Below are 16,945 nucleotides of genomic sequence, written 5' to 3' on the forward strand. Positions count from 1 at the left end.
CAATGATGTGGACAGATTTGAAAGGCCGAACACCACAATAAAATTCACCTTCAGGGACTCTCTAGAATGTTGAAGGAGGATTGTGGGCCACTATTGTATTTAAGCCTGGCAGGTCCCTGAACAGCCATGAAGAGAGAGACACGTGAGGGTTTTGGGATACTGGATCAGTACCAACCACCGTTTTATGGAAAATACCCAATTAAATGTTTGCAAGCTTTTCATGTGGAAGAAATCACATTCACATTAAACTAATTCAGTGCTTCAGAGTAGAAAAAAAGAATTAGGTGCTGAAGAGGAGAGAACTCCCAGGTGGATCTATTCATTTGTCTGATGTAGTGGCTCTCAAAATATGGTCCTGGCATGAGCAGCATCAGTATCACCTGGGAACATGTTGGAGGATATAAATTATTTTTAAAAAATATTTATTTATTTGAAAGGCAGAGTTAGAGACAGAGGCAGAGAGAGAGAGAGTGGTCTTCCACCCACTGGTTCACTCCCCAGATGGCCTCAACGGCTGGAGCAGTACCGATCTGAAGCCAGAAGCTTCTTCCAGGACTCCCATATGGGTTCAGGGTCCCAAGACTTGGGCCATCTTCTGCTGCTTTCCCAGGCCATAGCAGAGAGCTGGATCGGAAGTGGTGCAGCCACATATGGGTGGAACCGGCACCCATATGGGATTCCAGCACTGCAGGTCACGCCTTCACCTGCTACATCACAGCACTGGCCCCAGTGTGAATTATTGAGCCCCACCCCCAGGTCTACTGATTTGAAAACTGGTTGGAGGCCCCAAGTTTGTGTTTTCACAAACCTACCAGGAGATTCTGATGAACGGTCAGGTAGAAGAACCTCTAATTGGATGTATGTTTTTCAAAACAAAAATTTAAAAATGTCTCAACTTTTTGTTTTTATTATAAAGAAGTTCATTGAAATAATCTTCCAAGTCAGATAATTAGCTTTCCCTATTTCATGGATTTTTAAAAATTTAAGTGGTTCAGCAATTTTTAAAAATTTTCATTGGTTCCATGGCAAGTGGGATACACAGCAGACTCATAGAATGGCAGATGTCCTAAACAGCACTCTGGCCTCAGAATCAGCCCTTAAGGCATTCAGATCTGGCTGAAGAGCCCATGAGAGTATTTTAGACATGGAAAGCCAAGACACTCTGGCCAAAAAAAAAAAAAAAGACCTAAATGAAAGATCTCTGTGAGTGAGATCCCAGTGGAGAGAACGGGCCATCAAAGAAGCAGGTACCTTTCTCTGAAGGGAGGAGAGAACTTCCACTTTGACTATGACCTTGTCTAAAAAAGATCAGAGTCAGCGAACTCAAAAGGCTTCCAATAGCCTTGGCAACTCATGACAAGTGCCTAGGGTGATTACTGACACCATAAACAAGAGTGTCAAATTGTTAAGTCAACAACAGGAGTCACTGTGCACTTATTCCTCATGTAGGATCTCTGTCCTTAATGTGTTGCCCAATAGTGATGCTATAACTAGTACTGAAACAGTATTTTTCACTTTGTGTTTCTGTGTGGGTGCAAACTATTGAAATCTTTATTTAATACATACTAAATTGATCTTCTGTATATGAAGATAATTGAAAATGAATCTTGATGTGAATGGAATGGGAGATGAAGTGGGAGATGGGAGGGTTGCAGGTGGGAGGGAAGTTATGGGGAGGGGGAAGCCATTGTAATCCATAGACTGTACTTTGGAAATTTATATTTATTAAATAAAAATTTAAAAAATTTTTAGTTGGTTCAATAATGTACTATGGGGTACAACATGGTAATTTGATAGAAGACTATTTGTGTAACGATAATTTCATGGTAAATGGTATATCCATCACTTCAAATGCTTATCGTTTCTTTGTGGCAAGATTATTCGGAATGCTTTCTTCTGGCTCTTTTGAACCTTCCAAACACAACTGTTTGCTTTAGTCACTCTACTATGCAAGAGGACACCAGCCCTTGCTCCTCCTGTCTAGCTGTACTGCTCTACCCCCTGATCAAACCTCTCCCCATGCCCCCTCAGTCTATACTTTCCAGCCTCTCATACCCACTATGTCACTTCCAACGTTTATAGAGACTGCATATCAGTGGGATCCTGTGGTATTTGTTTCTCTATGCCTAGCTTGTTTGACTTCAAAAAATGACTTTCAGGTTCCTCTGTATTGTCAGAAACAACAGAATATTTCCTTCTTTTTTTTGCTTTTATAGTATTCTATTATTTAATATATATCACATTTCTTTACCTATCTGTTGATGAGTACTTAGGTTGATTCTAAATCCTGGCTATTATAAAGAAAACTGCGCTAACTAAGGGAGTACAGCCATCTCTGACATTTTGGTTTTCTTTCCTTCGCAGGTGTGCCTTGTAGTGGGGCTGTTAGATCATCTGGTAGCTCGGTTTCTAAGTCATTTGAAGGCCTTCCATGCAGTTTTCCATGCTTGCTGCGTTAAATTACATTTCTACCAACAGTGTGCGAGAGTACCCTTTCCTTCATATCCTCATCAACACTGTTATCCTCCTTTGTCTTTTTATAGTAATCATCCTGACAAGAGGGAGAGGAGGAGGGAAGGAGGGAGGGAGAGAGAGAGACAGAGACAGAGATTGATTTCCAACTGCTGGTTCACTTCCTAAATGGCTGCAGCAGCCAGGGCTGGACTAGGCTGAACCCAGAAACAAGGAACTCTGTTTAGCTCTCCCGTGTGGGTAGCAGGGACTCAAGTACTTGAGGTGTCACCAGCTGCTTCCCAGGGCGTGCGTTAGCAGGGAGGTAGGTCAGAAGCAGAGTAGCTGGGAGTTGAGTCAGCTCTCCAGTGTGGGATGCAGATGTCCCAAGTGGTGGCTGAACCTACTGTGCCACAACCCTGACCCTCAGGCTCATTATTATTTAGCCATCTTATTTTACTGCTTTACTGACATCTAGCGCTGTAAATGGCTGATGTATAACTTAAATACCTGAGTATTTCTAAGGGAAAAACCAAGCTATGTCTCTAGCTTCTTCAGGATCCAGGGATAGAACATGAAGCAGTAAAGTGTGAAGCTCAACTTGGTTTCAAGTTTCAGTTCCGAAGAGGATTTTCCTCCAGTGTATGGGATAATGCAGGTGGCATTCAGTGTCATGGCAAGCAATACCAAAGGGGCTCAGTGTTAGCTTTTATCATCCTGGTGTTCTTGAAGAATTCCAGAAAAAGCTCATATAAACTTCTCTGTTTATGTTGCTGTAAAGCTTGGCTAGCTGACTGTATATCCATATATCTTTTTGTTGAAGATTTATTTTATTTATTTGAAAGAGTTACACAGAGAGATAGAGCCAGAGAGAGAGAGAGAGAGAGAGAGAGAGAGAAAGAGAGAAAGAGAGAGCTTCTATCCACTGGTTTACTCCCCAAAGGACCACAATGGCCAGAGCTGCGCTGATCCGAAGCCAGGAGCCAGGAGCTTCTTCCGGGTCTCCCACATGGGTGCAGGGCCCAAGGACCTGGGCCATCTTCTACTGACTGTCAAGGCCATAGCAGCAGAGAGCCAGGTCAGAAGTGAAGCAGCTGGGACTAGAACCAGTGCCCATATAGGATGTCTATGCCATAGGCCGGGGCTTTAACCTGCTGCATCACAGCTGGCCCCTATGCATATATCTTTAACTACCTATGTATCCATTCTGTAGCCAGTTTCTCATATGATTATGTGTATATTACAAATTCTAAGAGTATTTGAAAAATAGAGGGAGAGGGAAATGGAGAGGTGGAGTGGAGAGAGAATATCAGCAATCTCCTTCAAGTATTCGATAATTGACCGCTCAGCCTATATTAGTGAGAAAACTACTCAAGGATGGGGACAGAACCATCAAAAAGAGGAGTTAGTATTCATTTCTCATGCAGGGTTGACAGCCATATCAGAGATGTTCATAGTTTAGGGCCTGGCACTGTGGCATACTGGGCTAAGCCTCTGCCTGCAGCACCAGCATCCCATTTGGGCACTGGTTCATGTCCATTGCTTCTCTTCTGATGCAGCTCTCTGCTTATAGCCTTGGAAAGCTAAAGTCCTTGGGCCCCTGCCCCTGCATGGGAGACCTGGAAGAAGCTCCTGGCTTCAGATGGACCCAGCTCCAGCCTCTGTGGCCATTTGGGAAGTGAACCATCAGATGGAAGATCTCTTTCTCTGTCTCTCCTTCTCTTTCTCTGTGTAACTCTGTCTCAAATAATTAATTAATAAATCTTTTTTAAAAAGTTAAATAGTTTTCAAGAGTATATAACTTCCTGAGTATATAACTCAGGAAGACTTTCCCATAGCAGTGGGGAATAACCAGCCTTAGGCTGAATATTGCTCCAAACCTTCCAGAGAAATACTAAAAACAAGACCCGAAAATTAGGTTTTCAAGTAACCTAATTTAATCTCCAAAATAAAATGTAAGATTTATAGGATCACAAAAAGACAACACCCATTGTGATTACACTGTGATTATCTGACGTCCAATGAAATGAGTCCCAGCTGTGTAAACAGGAAAACGGCCAAGAGAATAATCAGAGGTTGAAAGTGAACCCAAACTGATGCAGACTTGGGGCTGGAAGACAGGGACATTAAGCCAGTTGTTATCACTACGTTCACAGGCTAAGACACGGCAAGAAGACACGTTTAACAATAAAGATGATCAAGTGAATTCCAGGGATTAGAGTCACAATGCCTGGGGGTGAAAAACGTGGCGATTTGGACTGATGGCAGAACAGACTTCACAACAAACTATGACTGAGTTTAAGACTAACAGAAACACAAGAAAACACAAGAAAAAGGAATTAAAACAAAAAAGGGAAATGAGCATCAGTGAACTGTGGGACAACTTCCAGAAGCTTCACTGCAGCCCCTGAGCAAGAGGAGTGGGGACAGAAGCAAATACTTGGAGAAACCATGGCTAGCAGTTCTCCAAACACACTGGAAACTGTGCATGTTCGTATCCGACCTCACACACCAGCAAACAGTGTGAACTTCGCAGAGACATGTCATCATCAATTTACTTAAAATCAATGATCAGAGGAATTTCTTAACATTAGCATCAGAAGAGATCTTTGGAATTGCAGAGGAACTAAGGAAAATAGAACAGTAGGTTTCTTGTTGGAAACAACACAAGATAGTTTAATAAAGAAACACTTCTAAAGTAGTAAAATGAAAATCTCTCAACATGGAATTCCGCTGTCAGTGAAAATGTCTTCTGGAAATGAAGACGAGATAGGCGTATTTCCAGATGTACAGGAGGTGAAAGAACCCAGGACCAAGCAACAAATTCTGACACACTCCTACAAAGCTACGCGAAATAAGGGGAGAAAAAAGCAAACGTGTGAATGGTGGGCAAGCACAGGAAGAAAATACTCAATTTAATTATTAGAGGAATTCAAATCAAAAGCTCAATAAGATCTAGTTTCAAAATTTGAGTATAAGAGACAAAGTATTAAAATATTGACAGATTTAGAACGGCTGAGACTTCGCTATTGCTTGATGGAATGTGAAATGCTATACCCATTTTGAAAAACAGTTTGACGTTAGCTATTAAAGCTATGTATGCATGCACATGTACCTACTGAAAACCAACAATTCCATTCCTAAGTATACTCTGTCAAGAGTAATTTATAAGTTCTCCAAAGGACATGCACAAAATGTTTGTAGCTGTTTTATTTATAATAGACTTAAATTGGAAACAATGCAAATGTCCCTCAAAAAGATTGGAAATATAAATTGTGATACAGTCAGGACACTATGTAGAAATTTAAAAAAGAACAAACGTCAGATACATGGAAACAGCAACGTGAGGGGCCAGCGCTGTGGCACAGCGGGTTAATGCCCTGGCCTGAAGCGCTGGCATCCCATGTGGGCACCGATTCGAGACCCGGCTGCTCCACTTCCAATCCAGCTCTCTGTTGTAACCTTGGAAAGCAGTAGAAGGTCAGGTACTTGGTCCCCTGCACCCACGTGGGAGACCTGAAAGAGCCTCCTGGCTCCTGGCTTCAGATCGGCGCAGCTCCGGCTGTTGCGGCCAATTGAGGAGTGAACCATCGGGTGGAAGACCCTCCTCCCCCCACCCCCCGCCACTCCTCTCTTTGTGTAACTCTGACTTGCAAATAAATCAATAAATCTTTTTTTTTTTTTTTGACAGGCACAGTTAGACAGTGAGAGAGAGAGAGACAGAGAGAAAGGTCTTCCTTTTTCTGTTGGTTCACCCCCCAAGTGGACGCTACGGCTGGCGCGTTGTGGCTGGTGCGCTGCGCTGATCTGAAGCCAGGAGCCAGGTGCTTCTTCCTGGTCTCCCATATGGATGCAGGGCCCAAGCACCTGGGCCATCCTCCACTGCCTTCCCGGGCCGTAGCAGAGAGCTGGACTAGAAGAGGAGCAACTGGGACAGAATCCAGCGCCCCAACTAGGACTAGAACCCGGGGTGCCAGCACCACAGGTGGAGGATTAGCCAAGTGAGCCATGGTGCCGGCCATCAATAAATCTTAATATCAATATCAATATCAATAAATCTTAATAAATCTAAACTCACAGACCTCATTTGTAGAAAATAAGCCAGACACAAAATGGTACCCACTTCATGATTTTGTGTATGTGATGTCAGAGTAGTCTGTAAACCTGTGGAGAGCCGTTGGCTTGACAGTAGCAAGGAGGGATCACACGTTCAACATCTTGATCTGGGTGATTATTACACAGATGTGTTCGTAAGTTAAAATTTAGTGGATGGCAAATAAGATATTTGTGTACATTACTGTGCATAAAGCACACCTCACACTTCATGGTTTCATTCTCAAGTCCTTTTTTCTTGGTATCTCTGTTACCTGTTTCTATTTTCTTTTCTCTTTGATGGATGAACATACTCCATATGATCTGAATCCTGTGAAATTTGTGGAAACCTGCTGTTGGGTCCAGCATATGATCTATTTTGGTAAATGTTTTAGGCACACTTAAAAAGACTGTGTTTTCTATAGTTGGTAGGTAGAACATTCCATATATCTTAAGTAGGGCAATTCAGTGAGTCACGGTCTTTAAATTTTCTGTAATTTTTTATTGATTATTTCTGTTTGCTTGTTCTATCAATTACCAAGAGATGTGTTTCAATTTTCTATTTATGGCCAGTTTATAATATATTTAAAGTCAGTTTTTATATTTGCATATATATGTATATATATATATATAATATATATTTATGCTTACTGTAGGCACCATGAAACATAGTACCAAACTCTTAGAAGCTCTCACCCAGGTGCACCCTCATGTTAGAAAGTTGAATCTCTTATGCTTGAATTTGGGATAATGGACTACACAATGACAGAATGAATAGCAGATAACATCAGAATAGTTAATGCATCAATCCAGCTAGGTCTGTGCTGTTATAGTGTTCTGATGATGTTGGGATGTGTGATGGTGAGGTTGGGCAAAGACTGTTAAAAGCGCCATGTATAGGGGTGGATGGGGACCAAACAAAGCTTACAAAAGTCTTCGTCCAGACTCAGCTCTTGTCCTCTGCCTACGCAGCATCTACCAAACCCCTACACCCTTTCCTCATTCCACAGACACCTGTAGAGAGCTATCATGCAATCCTCCAGTTTCCTGGGGTTGTAGTGTAGTCTGAAAGAGCTGCCAGAGTCTTCTTTCAATGTAGGGTGCAGGCATGTCCTTTTGTAGGTCTTTGTTTCCCTGTTTGGGACACTTCTTTTTCATCTAGGGCAAAGGCATAAAAATAGGTACCTTTTTGTCTCTCCTTGTTGACTTCCCTCCTCCCTCTCTCTTTCTTTCATATTTATGGGAAGAGAAGGAAACAGAAAGTCCAGCTATTTCTGAGACATGGGCACCAGGAGCATCTTGTCCTTTGGAGAACTGGAGAGAGCTGAGATGCTTCCTGAGAGGAAGAGCAAGGACTTGCTGCTGTCCATTGTGTCCAGGCTTCAACCCTGCTAAGAATGAAAGATGTCTGAGTAGCTTTTAAAGATTAGCATTGATGCCCAGCCCTGTGGCCAGAAATCCCAGCTGCGGTTGGTCTTAGATGGGGCCTGGACACCAGTATGTTTTAACATTTCTTACACATAGAGGGCATTCAGAATCAGGGTCTAAGACTTTGACATTTCCTCCAGAATGGGACTGTAAATCCTGGGTGGTGAGGTGGCAAAGGTTTAGAAAAGAGAGTAGAGGTGCTTACAAGAGAGAGACAAGACAGAACCTGGCCTTCCCAGAGTTATCTTCAGAGTGGAACGAGCGCTAACTCAATAGGAAAAGTAATGTTTGGCTTTCTCCATGGAACCCTGTACATGTGTTGACTATGCAAGTGGCCTGCATTGTAGCTTCATATCCTTGCAGATGTTTTGAGTTTAACTAATGCCTATTAGTTAAGTATTTTCTTCCAGGTTTCTCTTGTCTTGTGTTGCTGATGGTGATTCCCATTTTTTCATACACACATACAGCACAGGCCTGCTGGGTTCTTCTTTATTTCCATGTTCCATATTGGTGATACTCCACAAAGCAAGAACATTTGACATTCGCAAAGCTTTGTGGTATAGAGGAACTCACTCTGGTGTGCTGTGCTTGCATATTTGCAGACCCCTATTAGAATGCCTTTGTATTAACCAGTGTCTTTCTCCTTAGAAGGAGGGGCCACTTCTGAAGTCATATGGTAGGAACTGTTCGTATCAATACATCCGCTAGTCTAACTCTGTTGGGGACATTAGATAAACCTCCCTTTCTCAAATTTTAGGATTAACAACCAGCAGAATGGAGATTTTGATCTCAAAACAGTTTTCTCTTTCTTTAAGTAACTTCCATGGCAAGTTACATGACAAAGGGGAATTAAAGATGTAGATAGAATTAAGCTTGTGCATCAACTAATCTTAGGATAGATTATCCTGTATTATCATAAGTGTTCTTTAAAATGGAAGAGAGAATCTGACACTCAGATCCATCTTACCCCACGGAGGGAGTCCCACCAGAGGCTTTTTGTTCCCCCAACATTTATTAATCTACGTACAAGATAGCAAAGTAAACAAGATGACAATGTAGGTGTGTATGGTTCTAATTCATTTTTATGAGTTTTAGTTCTTCTTTAGGTTATTGAAACAACTTTTTTGTTGTATTTTGCACAAAGAAATAAATTTAAAAAATAGAAAGGAAGAAAACATCACAGCAATTTCCTTCACCGACTCAGATGAGAAGAACAAAAGAAGCAAAAGGAGGACGATGCTAATAATTAAACAACTGCTACCACGCATCAGGATACTCCTAGCAGCTTGGTGATTTTCTTCACAGTTTTCATATAACTGTCCAAGCTTATTTTGCAAAGTGCAAGTTTGGTTATTGCTGAATTTGTTTGCAAGAGTCTCAGAAAAATTCTTTAAGTCCTATTTGGGATAATAAAGATTGGGATGAAAGAAAACTGTGAAAGAAGCTCTCTCTCTGAGGTCTGTTATAGTCACTTCTGCGGCCCCAGTCTGAATCTCACGTCTTGTTTTGGATGTACTTGAAGAGAAAATGTTTCATTTTTGTGAAGAGCTCTCAGACACAGGGAAACATCACCTTCACCAGGACTACTCCTGGGCACGAGAACAATTGAAGCATTGTTTCTTCAAAATTGCTGGGACCTACTCTAGAAGTGCTCCTTGTAGCATATGCTTTAATTTATGTGCTATTGCTGCTCGTCAGGGCTATTGTGTCCACCTTGCCTTTGTCCAAGTGATGAGTAGAGCTGGCACGATGCTGACGATTCAGAGAGGCGCTCTGATCTGTCATTGTTCTGGAAGTTTTCATTCTCCTGGGAAGAAGGATGCAGTAAAAGATGTCAGGTCAGATACTTAGAGGTTTTCCCACCTTTAATTCTTTTGTATGTTTTCTCTGCCTGATGGCTTCGATGATTTGATGTGGGGACATTTTCTTTGAAGAGGTTCATGGGTAGCATTCAAGATATTTTATTTCGGTCAGTTTGGAAGTGACTGAGGGTGGAAATATGTGTAAAAAGTTTCACAGCTTTTTAAATTTTATGTATTCTTTTTTCTGTCATTTTCATTTTCATCAGATACAAGGTATTTTTTTTTCTTTTTTTCTTTTTTCTTTTTTTCAGAAAGAAAACTGTAAGGATCTTTGTTACTTCCAACAGAAACAAGGGAAATGTGATACATTTATTATCAGCATTCCACAAGATGCCTTTGCCTAATTTCACATAGCATAAAATGGTTTTAAATTATGGAACCTGATTGCATGGCTGTGGTTCTAATTTCCTTTATTCACCAAGTAAAGCAAAGTGTATCTTCACACACTGGTAATCAATCTTCCATGTATTCATCACTTGGAAATTTTTGTTTCTCCTCCTCTGGCTGTTTGATTTCCCTCTTACATGATGTGGTTTAGCCAGTTAGAGAGCACATCTCAGGGACGCATTCACAAGCATCCTTGCTTTAGTTACCCTTGACACTCTTTATTCCCAATGATGAGATTCTTTTGTTCTTTATTGTTTCTGTTGTATGAAATTAAAAATAGAATACCATAAGACCCAGTGATCCTACTTCTGGGCATATATCCAAAACAATAGAAAGTAAGATCTTGAAGAGGTCTCTGTACCACCAGGTTCACTGAAGTGCTGTTGATAATAGCCAAGACATAGAAATGACCCAAGGGGCCGGCACTGTGGCACACTAGGTTAATCCTCCACCTGTGGCACTGGCATCCCATATGGGTGCCGGTTCTAGTCCTAGTTGCTCCTCTTCCAGTCCAGCTCTCTGCTGTGGCCTGGGAAAGCAGTGGAGGATGGCCCAAGTGCTTGGGCCCCTGTATCCGCATTGGAGACCAGGAGAAGCACCTGGCTCCTGGTTTCATTTCAGTGCAGCTCCGGCTGTTGTGGCCGCTTGGGGAGTGAACCAACGGAAGGAAGACCTTTCTCTCTGTCTCTTTCTCTCACTCTGTCTGTAACTCTGCCTGTCAAATAAATAAATACAATCTTTTTTAAAAAAGGAAATGATCCAATGTTCATCAACAGATGAATGGATAAAGAAAACGTGACATGTATAGAGGTACTTCAAAAAGTTCATGGCAAATGGAATCAAAGGGAAGCTTATTTTAGCACCAAACAACTGAAATCCATGCATATGAAGTGTCTTTAAAAAGATCAGGGAAGGAACTGGCACTGTGGAGTAGTAGGTAAAGCCATTGCCGGGAAACCCGCATCCCATTGGAGGGGCGGTTCAAGTTGCAGCTGCTCTATTTCCAATTCAGCTCTCTGCTAATGGCCTGGAAGAGCAGAGGAGGATGGCCAAGTGCTTGGGCTGCTGCACCCATGTGGCAGAACCGGATGAAGCTCCTGGCTTCAGTCTGGCCCAGCCTTGTCCATTATGGCCATTTGGGGAGTGAGCCAGTAGACAGATCTTGATCTCTCTCTCTCACCCTCCCTCCTTCTCCTCCCCCTTCTCTCTCTGACTCTCCTTTCATATAAATCTCTAAAAAAAAGACCAGGGAATGAGATGATAGAAAAAACTATGCATAGTTTAAAAATTGTTTTACACAGAAATAAAAATGTATTTTAATTCCACTTTCTATGAGCTTCTTTTTTTAAGCTTTTATTTATTTATTTGAGAGGTAGAGTCACAGACAGGGAGAGGGAGAGACAGAGAAAGGTCTTTGATTCGCTGGTTTATTCCCCAGATGGCTCCAGTGGCCGTAGCAGAGCCATTCTGAAGCCAGGAGTCAGGCATTCCTTCAGGTCTCCCACGAGAGTGCAGGAGTCCGAGCACTTGGGCCATCTTCTGCTGATTTAACAGGCCTTAGCAGAGAGCTGGATTGGAAGAGCAGCCCTGACATGAACTGGTGCCCATACGGCATTCTGGCGCCCCAGGCAGAGGCTTAGCCTACTACTCCACAGTGCTGGTCTTTATGAACTTCTTCTTCTTCTTCTTCTTTTTTTAAGATTTATTTATTTACTTGAAAGTCACAGTTAAACAGACAGAGAAGGAGAGGCAGAGAGAGAGAGAGAGACAGAGAGAGAGATTGATCTATCTTCCATCTGCTGGTTCACTCCCCAGATGGCTGCAACGGCCGGAGCTGCGCTGAAATAAAGCCAGGTGCCAGGAGCTTCTTCCTGGTCTTCCGTGTGGGGTCAGGGGCCCAAGGACTTGGGCCATCTTCTACTGCTTTCCCAGGCCATAGCAGAGAGCTGGATTGAAAGTGGAGCAGCCAGGACTCAAATGGGTGCCCATATGGGATGCCAGCACTGCAGGCTGCTAAGCCACAGCTTGGTCTCTGGGCTAGAGACTCACCCTCTCTCCCTCAAACTTCTTGAAATACCCTCAAGATGACAATGGAATATTATTTATCCTTAGTAGAAGTAGCTCCTAACATCAGCAACATCATGGATGAACCTAGAAGGAACCACGTTAAGTGAGATAAACTGGTCACGGCAGGACACACACTGCCTGATTCCACCTACAGACGGTAACTAAAGCAGTCAAACTCTGAGAATGGTGGTTGCCAAGGACTCAGTGGAGGTGGTGCCAGGAAGTGGGCATTACTGCTTGAAGAGTGTAAGATGTGTGACCCAGGAGGACCTGGGCCGATGTAGGGCCAGTTGTTAATAATATGGGATTGTACACTTCAAACTATATTAAAATGCATTTCGTGTGGTTCTTGCCACAGGAACAAAACAAACACTCAAAAAAGAATGAAGAAACCTTGCAGGGTGATGGATCTGTTCAGTACCTCTGTTGTGATGACAGCCCCATGAAAATACAAACACGTCTTAACCCATCAGCACACCTACATCAAACGTGTAGGTTCCGTATATAAATTGGGCTTTGCGGCTCCCTGTCTTGCCTCACCTGTGTCCTGAGAAGCCTTCTCTAGATCTGTGTTGATCAGATGATAACAAAAATGTTACGCAGGCAACGGAAGCCGTGAGCTGTCAGGGTTTGAGGTTGCTTCAGCACCCACTTGGAATGCAGCTTTACTGAGGCCGCGCTGTCTCCTCCACGCGAACTGCAGTCCTACACCATATCCAGATGGCTCAGGTGAGGGCCCTGGTGCCCACTCCCACCCAGCGGAGCAGGCTCTCCCACTTCAAGTGACACATCCGACTCCCACATGGAGTCTTCCTTTGCCATCCACAGGGGATTTTCTCCAGGACTCCTTGCGGATACCAGAATTCATAGAAAACGGAGTTTCTTATATACAGTGGTGAAATGTTTGTAAATAACCTGTGCATATCCTCCTGTCTCTTCAGATCAGCTCTAGATTACTTCTAATACTTGACACCGTGGGAATGCTATGCATATCACGTTACTATTGCATTGCTTAGGAACAATGACAAGAAAATAGTTTGTCCATGTTCAACATGATCATGACCTGTGTAGGCCTAACAATACCTATAGTTGGTTGAATCCACCAACGTGGAACTGGAGGTGGATGGGCTGACTGCTAGCTTGCTCCTATCTCTTTCTGCTGACTCTGTGCCTGCCACATGTGATCTGGGACCCAGGACTGCCCTCCCTGACCGGGATCTGCATGTCAAAATCTTTGAACCTGTCTTGTGTCTTGTGTATGGAATTTGCCTTCCCCCTGAAGAGTGTGGAGCTGTCCCCAGCTAGGCTTTCTCTTGGACATGAGAACACATGGTCAGGCAGTGTAACCTGGACAGTGGTCAATCAAGAGCCTCAGGAGTATCCATCTGCCAGTGTAGTCCCTTGTGAGGGAACCCTGCTCACAGGTCAGATGAGCCAGCACTAGGCTGTGGGTCAGAGAAAGGGAGAGATCCCATCCACCAGTTAATTTCCCAAACACCTGCCAGGTCTCTGACATGGATGGCAGGGACCCATTTACTTGGGCCACCACCACTGCACCCCAAGGTCAGCATTATCAGGAAACTGGAATCAGGAACTGGAGCTGGGTGTTGACCCCCAGTACTCTGATATGGACTGTGGCTATCTCAACTCCTAGGCTAACTGTTCTGCTCCACTTAGGAATTTTGTGAAGACATAGGTACTCAGACCAAAGCATGTTATGTGTGGGATTTATTTTCCTCTTCATACTCTTCTCAGATATGTTATTTTTGAGAGCACAGTGCACAGATATGACTTTCATTCAGTAACAGATTATTTCTATTTTTGAAAAAAATTATAGAAGTTCAGCAATTGCTTAGTATACACTTTGCTTTCATTTCAGTTTTCATATGAATCCTAAAGCTCGAAATATTTATTGCCATGCTCTTTTTATCCCATCAGTTTTTTTTTTAAACTTTTATTTAATAAATACAAATTTCCAAAGTGCAACTTATGGATTATAGTGGCTTTTCCCCCCCATAACCACCCTCCCATCCACAACCCTCCCATCTCCCACTCCCTCTCCCATTCCATTCACATCAAGATTCATTTTCAATTATCTTTATATACAGAATATCAGTTTAATAATACTAAGTAAAGATTTCAACAGTTTGCACCCACACAGAAACACAAAATGTAAAGTACTGTTTGAGTACTAGTTATAGCATTAATTCACATTGTACAACACATTAAGGACAGAGATCCTACATGAGGAGTAAGTGCACAGTGACTCCTGTTGTTGACTTAACAAATTGACACTCTTGTTTATGGCGTCAGTAATCTCCCTAGGCTCTTGGCATGAGTTGCCAAGGCTATGGAAGCCTTTTGAGTTTGCCAACTCTGATCTTATTTAGACAAGATCATAGTCAAAATGGAAGTTCTCTCCCATCAGTTTTTAAAGAAAATTTTTCTACTAGGAAACCTTACTTTTTGTTTTTTAAAAAATCATGTTTAAAAATTATTTTCATTTTATTTGAAAGATAGACACAGAGAAAGACAAACACATGGAGAGAGCTTCCATCTGCAGGCTCACCTCACAAATGCCTACAACAACTGGGGCTGGGGCAGGTGAAAGCCAGGAGCCAGGAACTCTATCTGGGTCTCCCATGTGGCTGGTGAGAACCCCTGTACCTGGAAATCCAACTGCTGCCTCTCAGGTGCACACTGGCTGGAAGCAAATCGCAAGTAGAGTAGCTAGGACTTGAACCAGGCACTTCTAGACAGGGTATGAGCACCCCAAGTGGCAACTTAATCACTGCACCAAACATCCACCCCTTCTTTGAACATTTTAATGAAAATAATAGATTTTGAAGTCTTACACTATATGACTGTCAATAATTGCCTTATTTTAAAAAACAGATTTACTTTATTTATTTGAAAGACAAAGTTACAGAGAGAGGGAGGGAGGGAGGGAGTGAGAGAGAGGGAGAGAGAGAGAGGTGTCTTTCATCCACTGGTTCACTCCCCAAATGGCTGCAATGGCTGGAGCTGGGCTTATCCGAAGCCAGGAGCCAGGAGCTTCTTCCAGATCTCCCATGTGGGTGCAGGGGTCCATGGACTTGGGCCATGTTCTACTGCTTTCCCAGGCTGTCGCAGAGAGCTGGATCAGAAGTGGAGCAGCTGGGACTTGAAACTGGTGCCCATATGGGATGGCAGCACTGCAGGCAGCTGCTTTACCCTCTATGCCACAGCACCGACTCTGATATTTGCCTTATTAAAACTTGTATTGTGGGCTGGCATTGTGGTACAGCGTGTAAGATCACTGCCATACGGACACCAATTATTGTCTTAGCAGCTCTACTTCGAATCTAGCTCCCTGCTCATGGCCTTGGAAAAGCATCAGAAGATGGCCCAAGTGCTTGGACCCCTGCAGCTCATGTGACAGACCCAGATGAAGCTTCTGGCTCCTCCTGACTTCCGTCTGGCCTAGCACTGACAATTGCAGCCATCTGGGGAGTGAACTAGCAGATGGAAGAGCTCTCTTTTTGTTACTCTTTCCCGTCTCTCTCTCTTTGAAAATCGGACTTTGAATATCTATATCTATATCTATCTATCTATCTATCTATCTATCTATCTATCTATCTATCTCTGTCTGTCTGTCTCTCTATCTATCTGGAATTAGTTCTCAAATGATAACTCCTAGGCTTCTAGTAGCAGCCGTGAGAATTTTTTTCTAAGTCTTTAAGTATGACATGAATGCCTTATCAGCTAACTATACCTTGCCAGTAGGAGGCATACATAGTCTGGTAATATTTTCTAAATTAAATTCAACATGAAATCAAACAACTCTATCATCTATCAGTAGTGGCATGGATTTTTGCGGAAAAACCCCTTACTAATGAGAAGAAATATGTTCGCATAAGGAATGACGTGATCCATTAAAAGAGGATTTTTTTATATCTTAATGGAAACTTGAAAATAATCTAGGAAAATCAGTTTATTTGACAAAAAAGAAAATGTGGCTTCAGAGATACAACCTATTCAGGATCTCATGACAACTACTGGCATTCAATAAACATGAAGGAACAGCTATTGTGCGCACCAGGTATTATACTAGGGATCAGGGGTTTTTTACTGTTTCTATTTAGTTTTAAATTATTTCTAATTTACTCATAGTTTTGACCTTACCAACTATAAGTCTTCTACTGTAAAGGACTTCTTTATTTTCTGAAAAATGTATTATTGAGTGTTGAAACATGGCAGTTGCTCATAGGTTTGATGGCACTTATAGTCTACTTTGTAGTTATTTCTGTTAAAAGTGCCTCTCATTTGAAACATGTAATACATTATTTGCAATCCCATAAAAATGAACAGACTGCATTCCCAGTGAAGCAATTTGGAAAAATACAGAATTAAGGATCCTCACTTATGCACACATACAAATGTCCATAGTGTGTTATTTTTGCTCTCCCACCGTGAACTTTGGTATATAGTCTGACATTTTTTTCTTCACACTTACAAATAAATGCCCAGTGTTACAGTTATATCACAAACCACCTTAATGTACATATTTTGCCATAACAATTTGTTTTTCTGAAATCATGTAGAGATGTCCATGTGAGGCTCATGCCTCTGTTTTTCCTAATGACTGCAGGGTTTTTCACGGGATAGTTGAATGACGT

The sequence above is a fragment of the Lepus europaeus genome, chromosome 19, assembly GCF_033115175.1.
Source record: "Lepus europaeus isolate LE1 chromosome 19, mLepTim1.pri, whole genome shotgun sequence".
In the NCBI taxonomy this organism is placed as follows: Eukaryota; Metazoa; Chordata; class Mammalia; order Lagomorpha; family Leporidae; genus Lepus; species Lepus europaeus.